The sequence below is a fragment of the Mirounga leonina genome, unplaced genomic scaffold (assembly GCF_011800145.1).
Source record: "Mirounga leonina isolate KUSES-001 unplaced genomic scaffold, KU_Mleo_1.0 Mir_82, whole genome shotgun sequence".
In the NCBI taxonomy this organism is placed as follows: Eukaryota; Metazoa; Chordata; class Mammalia; order Carnivora; family Phocidae; genus Mirounga; species Mirounga leonina.
Window position 1 is genome coordinate 20,616,458 of NW_023270825.1, and position 10,064 is coordinate 20,626,521.

Below are 10,064 nucleotides of genomic sequence, written 5' to 3' on the forward strand. Positions count from 1 at the left end.
CCACAAAACTTCCCTTGTCACCATATAGATATGTATACATATTTATGTGTGTAAGATTACAATTTATAATAAGAAATATATATTTGGTCTTCATCACCTTTTCTTTCACAGAGCTCCTAAACCCCTTGGAATTTCCTAAGTGCTGGGAGTACCTTTTGTTATGTTAATGAAGTGACTTTTGGCAAGCACCTAAGAGTAGGATCGATCCGGTGGCTAGTGGAAGCAAGCATGTGATTAGAAGGTTCAGTCCCACCCATCCACCTCTGGGTGAAGTAGAGGAGCTGGGGATTGAGTTCAACCACCAATAATTATGAAATATTTTATGGATATTTTTACTCTGAGAATTCTTTTCGAAGGCAGCAATGAAGCCACTGTGCTCATCTGCCTTTAGACCAAGTAGTGCTCCCCATGTGTTCTGGGAAAAGATAGTTCTTCACTTCCAAACCCAAGAAAACACAAGAAATGTCTCTGTCCTGATTCTGATGCAAATCCTCTTCCATTCATCAGGTTTTCCATTGTCCTCTGATCTGTGTTCTGTGTTCTGTGCACTGGGAGGCCAAAAAAGAGTACAAATACGTGAAAAATCTGTGTAGCTAATATCACCCTCCCTGGTGAGAAACCATGTCTTCTGTGCCCTTTTGCATGTGGCCCATCAAAGGCCCTAACCCAACGATGGTCCTCAGGCTGTAGTTTGACTGTTTTCCCTCCCATTTGTCTGTATGCTACAGCACCTCTCAAGAATCTCAGAAAAGGTTCTGCTTCTAGACACACTGTGTTACCCTCACAGGCCTGTGCCTGTGACACAGACCATGAACTGGACTTTACCTCAAGAGAAGAAAAAAAAAAAAATTCTTGGTTTGACTCAAGACTCATTTTGCTTCAAAAGCAAAGTAAACAATGAAACCAAAACTTAAGATAACTTTTATTCCCAATTCCCTTAAGCCCAGGCACCTGATACCCAAGTGTGGTTCAGAGTTCATCCCACCCACAGACCTCTCATGCTCAGAGCCCTGCTGTGCTTTTGATGATTGCTGACTGCAAAATAAATCTGAGAGAAGTGCAGGTCTTGTCCTTGGGGTGGTCCAACAGCCCCTTTAGATTCACTGTTCTTTCCTCCATTGTGTGAAGCCATTGACCAATAGAAGCATTGTTCACTCCTACAGGCCCCAAGTCCCTGCATTTGGCCATCAAATATTATTTCAGGTGGTGTGAGGGTCATGCCAGAGCCCCTACAGGCCATAAATGACATGGAAGAAACAGACACTAAAACCACAAATGCCTGGTGTTCACTAAACTAAGCAATCTGGCCTCAAAGAACTCACAGATACTGTCACCCTTACACAATATTTTTCTCCCACTTTCTTTAGGCACAGCCGACCTCTATGTTAACCCTGTACATGCATGCTTTCTGCCTCTTTCCTCTACCTGGTGGATGAAATAAAATTCTTTGGTAAATTTAACTTCATATTTTGTAAGGATTAATAAGTTCATACTTAATGAGGATGAATGCTTTGTGGAAAGGAGTGCAGGTGAAAAGAAGGCTGGGTTTGGATCCCAAGACCTAAATTCCAGGACTGGCTCTGATAATACCTGGCTAGGTCAATTGGGTGAGTTCCCCAACAACTCTGAGTTTAATTAATCCCATTTTACAACATGGAAACAAGATTTTCCCTTTTCCATCTCCCATGTATATTGGGGCAATCAATGGGAAAACAGTAAGAAAATTGCACTGAGATAAAGGCAATGTATGAACCCAAGGTTATATGCCTCAGTGGTCATCATCACCATCATCACCATCATCATCACCATCATCATCATCACCATCATCATCACCATTATCACCATCATCATCATCACTATCATCATCATCATCATCACCATCATCATCATTACCGTCATCATCACCATTATCATCACCATTATCACCATCATCACCATCATCATCATCATCATCTTCACACCATGTAGTGTCTTGATGCTTTTCATGTTGTACTGCTGCCACCTAATGGCAGAGCTGAATGAACCTGAAGCTTTCTTAAAGTTGCACAGTTGAGTTTTTGCTTAAATTTGTATTCACCTGGACTGAAGTCAGAAAATGTGCAGGCTCAAAAAAGAAAAAAAAATTAAACAGAAATGATTGCACTTGTTATACTTGGCAAGTGGAATTCAACCCCAACCTTGAATAAATGGGGCAGAAATGAGCCCAAGGTCTAGATTAAAGGGAAAGCCCACCAGGTGGTCTTATTCATTTTTTATTAGTCCAAATGTGTTTTGCATGTTAGAAACCATGCTCCTATTAACTTCCAGACATAAAGTGAAAACATTTAGGGCAAGCTGTGGACTGATTGTCAGAACTGGAGGGAGCGTGGCATTTTGAGACTCTTGAGACAGAAAGCTGGGTCTATCGCTGTGAGAAGTTGTTAGCAGCAACTGGTTGAAGCAGCTGTGTGCAAGGCCTGGCAGGACATCTTTCTGAAGAGGTTCAGACTCTACCCTCACTCCCAAAGGGGCAAGAATTTCTCCTCACACACTTTATGAAGAAACAAATGCTCTGACTCCTTTTTGGTCCCTTTCTCTAAACATTCTAGTTAGACATTCCATAGGGCAATAAAAAACTAATAACTAGCCAATTGCACTTTTCATTTCCATGGCAACTTTCCTGTGGAGGTATTCCAACGTTCTTATGAAAACTGGGAATGCTGATTGAGCTATATCCAGGAAATGAGGCGATGGCTTCATTTCAGGTCCAAAAGCAGAAATCTTCCTGTATGAATATGAATATCTGTCCGCCGAAAGTCAATGAAGCTCTGAGTGCATGGACAACACTTGGACAGAAACATGTCTCATTAAGACAACTAAAAGAGATTAGTTAACTCAGGCTTCACTCCAAAGGCGTGAAAGCCCAAACCAGGTTGGTAAAATTATTCCTCTGTCCCAGTGTAACTTGGAACTTTATAAAGATACCAGAAGATATTAGAGAATGACTGGTCTGATTATCCTTCAAAACAAGAACTAGACATATTCTACTATATCTTTAATTAAGAATAAATTTTCAGTACGATGGAATGTCTTGGTGAAAAATGAAAACTATAGTAAAAGAAAAGTAGAAGACAAAAATATAAATTGTTAAATTGGAAGAATCTACTCAAATTCATTATTTTAAGCAAGAAATACATTTTCCAACTTGGTAAATGATTCAAAAGCAACAGCTTCAACTTTTCCCAACATTCAGGCATAATTCTGGTCTGTACAACCAATTGGTCAACAGTCCACACCCACCATCTTGGCTAGTCTGGAAAGGTATTGTTTTTCAAGTGAGTCTGGTAAAATTACATGCATAGGATGAAAATAGAGTATATAATGCATTTACTATAAGCCTAGAAAAGTAACCCTAGGAAGGAATCAAAATAAAGGTAAGAATAAGAATATAAAAAAGAATTACAATAAAAATGAAAATAAGATTAGGAATAGAAATAAGAATAAACATGAGAATGAGAATAGGGACATGAAAAGCCACATTTTAATTCATTCTATTTGCATTATGATACTAAGTTCTATTGTAAGCATAATAATTTGTTAATCACTGAGACATTTTGTTTGTGTTCTATCTGCATCTTAGCATGGTTTTTTTGTGTGTGTGTTTTTTTTTTAAAGATTTTATTTATTTGACAGAGAGAGACACAGCGAGAGAGGAAACACAAGCAGGGAGAGTGGGAGAGGGAGAAGCAGGCTTCCCGCCGAGCAGGGAGCCCGATGTGGGGCTCCATCCCAGGACTCTGGGATCATGACCCGAACCGAAGGCAGACGCCCAACGACTGAGCCACCCAGGCGCCCTGCATCTTAGCATGTTTAAGCATTTTTTAAAACTTCCGGAGATTTGTGCTTTTAATTAAATCATCAGGAGAGCTTTATGAAACAACTTTAACTTTGCAGTCAATGTCTAAGTATTTAGGGAAATTTATTTTATTAAATCCATAAGTTTTATTTAACATGACCTAATAGTATGTGACTACTTAGAAGAGTGTTTATTGTTTACTGGTCAAAAATTATTTGATAAATTCATAATATCAATAATTTGGACATTAAATAAACATCAAAGAGGTAATAAAAAGGCTTTTCTGTATATAAGAGTCATCTGGGTATTGAGAATCTATTCACAGACAGTTATACAATATCCCTAATAGACGGTGGATTTTGTAAATGCTCGGCTTTTCTTCTCAATAGAACTGATAGGAACCTTACTTAGCCCATTATCCAATCAAGTGGTCAGTTTCTGGTGATCCTTTCCAGAGAGTCCTTACCACCTTTGGGGAGATGTTACTTTTTCATTTCCAGGCTCTTATGACTATTATTGTTTTGTAAGTTGTCCATAGTTTTGTATCTATGATTCTAACTGGGTCTGTGTTTTATTTCCTCCATCTTATCATTTTCAGTGTTTTCTACCATGTTAACTTCATGGAAAGGATATGTCCCTATTGTCACTTTGGTGTGAACTGGGGTTTATGTTAGTGAAGGACTCCCTGATTGCTTGTCAGAAGTCCCTACTCAAATTACCTTAAACAAAACAGACAAGCAAAAAATATTGGCTCATGTGCTCTGCACAGGCAAGGGTATCACTGGGGTGATCAGATCAGGCACTCAAAGGCTGCTGGATCTCTTGTCTCTGCTTCTCTCTGAATGAATTCTGGCTTTATTTTCTCTTAACATAAACAGGCATCCTCCACACTATTGTAAATGTAGTTGCCTGTGTCAATGGACTCACATTCTAACAGTTGCCTGACTAAAAGACAAGAGTGTTTTTCTCTCCCAGCTTGAGTTGGAAAGATCCCGTGGAACGGCTGTTATTGGCCAGACTATGATCATGTCCAGCCTATGGCTAGAGAAGCTGGAGGACTATTATTGGCTCACTTTGGCTCATATATTAATGCTTACCATCTAACAAATGAGGTCTGTTTCCAAATTAAATAGGATAGGCTCAAGTATGGTCACTGGGGAAACTGTCATGATCTGGAATATCATGAACAACCTAATTTCTATCCAATATAGGGTATGCCAACACCCAGCAGTACCATGACAAGTTAAGGATCCCAACACTGATAACATCTGCTAATGGAGATTAAGACCCAACCACTTAAACGTTAAGTACCTACAGTCTGCATAAGGATATATAGACAGAAAGTTAATAATAGCCCAAATACCCATGATGTCTATTTTAGTTCATTCTAATAAACAAAATAATGTATCTTTGAAGTATACTTATGTGGCTCACCTAAAATGCTTTTTGGTGTGTAAATGAACAAATTTCTATTTTTGAGCTGTAATTTGTGTAGGCAAGGCAAACTCACACGTGTTCAAAAGACTAAGAGGTTGGAACAAATTTGTGTAGCTTCTGCCACTGCCAAGGCCTTTAGATGAATTTCAATGAATTAGATTAAGTCCCTTGGCCATATCTGTTTCCCCCATGTCATAATAAAACCTGAAATTACACTTAAATGTAATCATATAAAGATAAAATGTAAGTTGCATTAAGTCTTCAGGCTCCTTTTTGGATTGAGACTGAGAAAGACAATTAAAAGAAAATATAAAGATATCTGGATGCAAATTAAAATTCTGAGTGAGTGGTAAGAAGCCCCACAAGCACCAAAGAAGCGAGTACAAAGTCTTAGTTAACCACTTGATTGGAAACTATGTGGACACCTTGCAGATGTTTTTTGCCTAAGAGAACTGCAAGTCTTGGTGGAGCTAAAACAAAAACTTTGTGGTGTGACTGGCCCCCTTTAGTAAATTAGGAGCTTTGATATGTGCTTCTTGCCCTCTGAATTGTTTTTCCAAAAGGAGGAAAAGATTTTCACTGAGCCTGCTATATTTTATCCAATCTCTGCTTTTGATCAAGGTCACACATTTTTAAAAACACTGGCTAGGACTCCTTGATGCTTTGTCATTCTAAGCCCAACTCAGACACTGGAGGAGAAATGTTAGTTGTAAATTTCAGCACTTACTTCTAGAAGTCCATGCCTAAAGCTAAATACTCAGCCTCACAAAGACTCGAATGCCTTTTTACCTTATTCTTGCAAGCACCCTCATCTTCCTACTGGAAGGCATAGGAAATGGGATAATAGAAGATGGATTTCCATGAAAACAATAATTATTGAGGACCACCATTTGGTGCCTCGACCAGACTCCTGCCAAAAATTTGCTTGGAGTCCGGTAAACAGGACTCAGACAGGTAAAAACCACATAGCAGATGATCTAAGAAGGATATTTAAATCTAGTTTTCTAAAGCCACGTTGAGAGGTAGAAGTTAGACACCACCGTGCGAGACTCCCATTATTTTAGCCTCTTGCCTTACACTCGGGAGCCCATAATGGTTGATGTGTTGGGTACTAGGCAGCTGTCAATGCACTAGGCAAAATGCACACCCACCTCTACAGAAATCCTTCTGTTTAAGATCTCTGCTGTGTATCTCCCCCCACTATTCATTCCCCCAAATATTTATTGAGCATGCTCTATATTGCAGCCGCTGTTCTTGTCAATGGGAACACAGCTGTGAACAAACACAGATATGTTCCCTGTCCTCCGTGGCATTCATGTCCTGGTGGGGAGCGCCGGGAAATAAACATAGAAACCCACAAATTAGATAACTGCAGATCATTTTTATGAAGTAAATAAAACTGCTTTGTTTTTCAAAATGGAGGTGAGGGGATGTGCTACTTTAGACTAGAATGGTGATGGAAAGCCTTTCTAGTGGAAGACTAAGCTAAAATCTGAATGATGAGAATGAGCCAGCCATGTAAGGACCACATGGATGAGCTTTGCAGGCAGAGGGAACAAGGGACAAAGGCAGAGAGACTGAGAAGGGGAGAGGTTGGGTGGCTGAAGCTTACTGGAGATGTTGGGGGTGGGGTTGCAGTGTGTAGATTAAGTGGGAGAGGATGGAGAGGTGGGTAGAAGAGAGAACATGCAGAGCCCCAGGGAGGCTACTCCATTACCACCTATATCCTTTCATTATTATACATATAACAATATATTATAAAAGTTAATTTACTCTTCTTTCTCTTTGAGTAGATGGTGAGTTCCTTAAGTACACTATATCTTATTCATGATAATAATTATAGCTCCCATTTGTTGAGGAATATCAGGCACTAAGCTAGCTACTTTGCATACATTATCTCCAATCTTCACAACAACCCTGCAAGGTAAGTATTAGCATAATTTTAACAGATGAAAAAAAAAAAACACAGCTAAGTGATTTACCCAAGGCCAGACAGCTAGCACGTGGCAAAGCAGGCATTTAAATCTCCATCTTGTCTGGCTCTGAAATCCGGCCTCTTCTTACTATCTATCCCACATTGTCTTCAAGTCATTGTGCTTATTTATCTTTGTAGTTCCGGCTCCTAGCATGCTGCCTGGCACATTCAGTAGCCTCAGATAATCCAGAAACGTGTATAGCACTGAAGTGGAGTGAACTGAGCGTAAGCCCACACAAGAGGAGGCCGCAGGTTTGGGGAGACTTTACAGGATGATGCATGATGGTAAAGATAGTCTTCTGTCTCGGGACAAATGGGAAAAATGATAGAAAGTGGCAGAGAGGAAACTGCACTTAATAAAACTAAATGAAAATGAAGTGGTTTCCTGAAAGCGAAATGTATGACACATGGGCACAGCTACATATCGTGTTCAGAAAAAATTAATGGGATTTTAAACAGAGAGGCTGCTCAATGTGCTTGCAAAATGGAGACACAGAAGAATGCGCCCCAAAGATGAGGAGAAAAGAGCAGGGAGGGAGGAGGATGGCACTGTTGTAATTGCCTGTAATTCTCACCCCCTCCTCCTCCTGACTTTAATTAGGACACTTGAGAGACACACATATTTGTAAGAGTGACAGAGCTAATTGAAGAAAACCACACGTCTCATCAACAACCAAATCAGGAATAATAATCAAAGCAGCAGAAGCAAAGTTGGAAGGCATGGAGCTGTCAAAAGCAGTAGGAACTCAAATACAATGAGGCATGTAATTTAGAAAAAGCGAGAGGGTTCTATGGAAGCATTAAAAATGGGACATGAGGGGCGCCTGGGTGGCTCAGTTGTTAAGCGTCTGCCTTCGGCTCAGGTCATAATCCCGGGGTCCTGGGATCGAGCCCCGCATAGGGCTCCCTGCTCCGCAGGAAGCCTGCTTCTCCCTCTCCCACTCCCCCTGGTTGTGGTCCCTCTCTTGCTGTGTCTCTCTCTGTCAAATAAATAAATAAAATCTTAAAAAAAAAAAAAATGGGACATGAAATAAAACAGGTAACTAGACTCAAACTGAAACTTTCACACCCCCAATCTAGTCACAATTAAATCGGGTCAAAATTCATCTAGTCCTTTCAGCCTGTGTTCTGGGATGGCTGCATTATTCCATTTCACTGGCTAGCATGGTCCAGGTGAGTGAAAGAACCCACTCTCTCCCTGAGCTCTTCACGACTACACATCGCTCTCCTATCATCACAGTGGCCAGTGCCGTCCTAAGTGGAGATGGAAAACAACAGGTCCTCAGCCTTGATTTTTAATACTGCTTACACTCAGAGGTCATTAGTAAGTCATTCCTCAATCCTTTATTTGCAAACCTATAGTAAAAGTTGAATTAGCAGGTTCAATTGAGGAAGAATCCTCCTCACTCATCCCATTTCTTACCTGACTGGGCATCTGTTGCTTGCCTCCCCACCATCCATTCTCCCCTCTCTCACCCATTCTGCCCCCTGGGGCTCCATCCCCAGGCAAAATTCAGTGCATGAGGGTGGTTCAGGGTGGGCAAGTGACCCAAACTGACCAATCAGAATCTCAACACATTCCTGGTCCTGCTGGGACAATGATGCCTGCTCTTTCTCATGATCTGACTCTTGCAACTGTTTAAGCAATTGCAGAGGAGAACACTTCTCCCATACCCTCTTAGGTTCTCCAGCTGGGTCTGTGAAATAAACCAACAGCAGACAGATTAACAGAAGAAAAGGCACACATATTTATTTGATATTAAAAGTTTTGTGCAGTGTAAGGGGACTTCATAGAAAGAAGAGAAAATTCCCAAAGAAACAGCTAGGCTCAGAGGCTTTTATACCATTTGGACAAAAAAAGGACAGATTTAAAGAGAAGTGACAAGACAAAGGAGAGGGACTTTGAGCTTCTAGGGGCAGCAAATTGTAGGAAGGCAAATATAAGAGAAAACCAATGGTAGATAAGGTCTAGATAGTGAGGTTTGTTTGTGTGGACTCTTTCTTGGTGCCATGTCATTGCCAGTGATGAGGCTGTTATCCTCGTCCTGGTACAGGGAAGGCAGGGGGGAGGTAGGGATACCTTCATAAGTAGAATTTATGATCTATTTTGGGGCAGATAGAAAGCAGAGAGGTCACCCTGTGTCTGTTTTTCTTCTCAATTGTCTTCAGCTCAAAATAATCCTTATGCCAGAGTAGCATATTTTGGGGTAGCGTATTCTGATCCTCTATGTAATCTTGCTGCCACGTGGAGATTGAGAATGAACTAATTATATTTCAAGAAAAAGCTGGTGGAACATCTTTGTCACATTGTATGAGCCCTGGATCAACCATTCCTGAAGTCTGATCTATTCCTGAATTTCTCAGTTTTATTTACATATAAAACCAGGTGAATACTGGTTTTCATTGTTTGCAGACAGGAAGTCTAAACATAATTTATTCGTGTAATAGTAAACATAGCCATAAAAGAGTGATGAAAATAACAGCTGGTACTATTGAATGCCCTGTAGGTGCCAGACACGGGGTCCTCAATTCTCTCAATACATCCAGTATATATTATGATTCACATTTTACCAGCACAGAAATTGATGTTAGAGAGTTTATGTAGTTCTCCCAGGGTAAGCAATGACATTAAGACCCAGGATTTTCTTTGGAAGTAAATATTCTCAAAATTCATTGCAATGGCAACAAAAGAAGAGAGTGGATCAAAATGTAAATTCTAAACTTCTTGTGTTCATCAGTGAAAAAATAGAGAAAAGTGGTCTGCCTTTCTTTTTGCTTTTTCTCAGAATACTTCTAGATATCCCTGATAAATTCCAT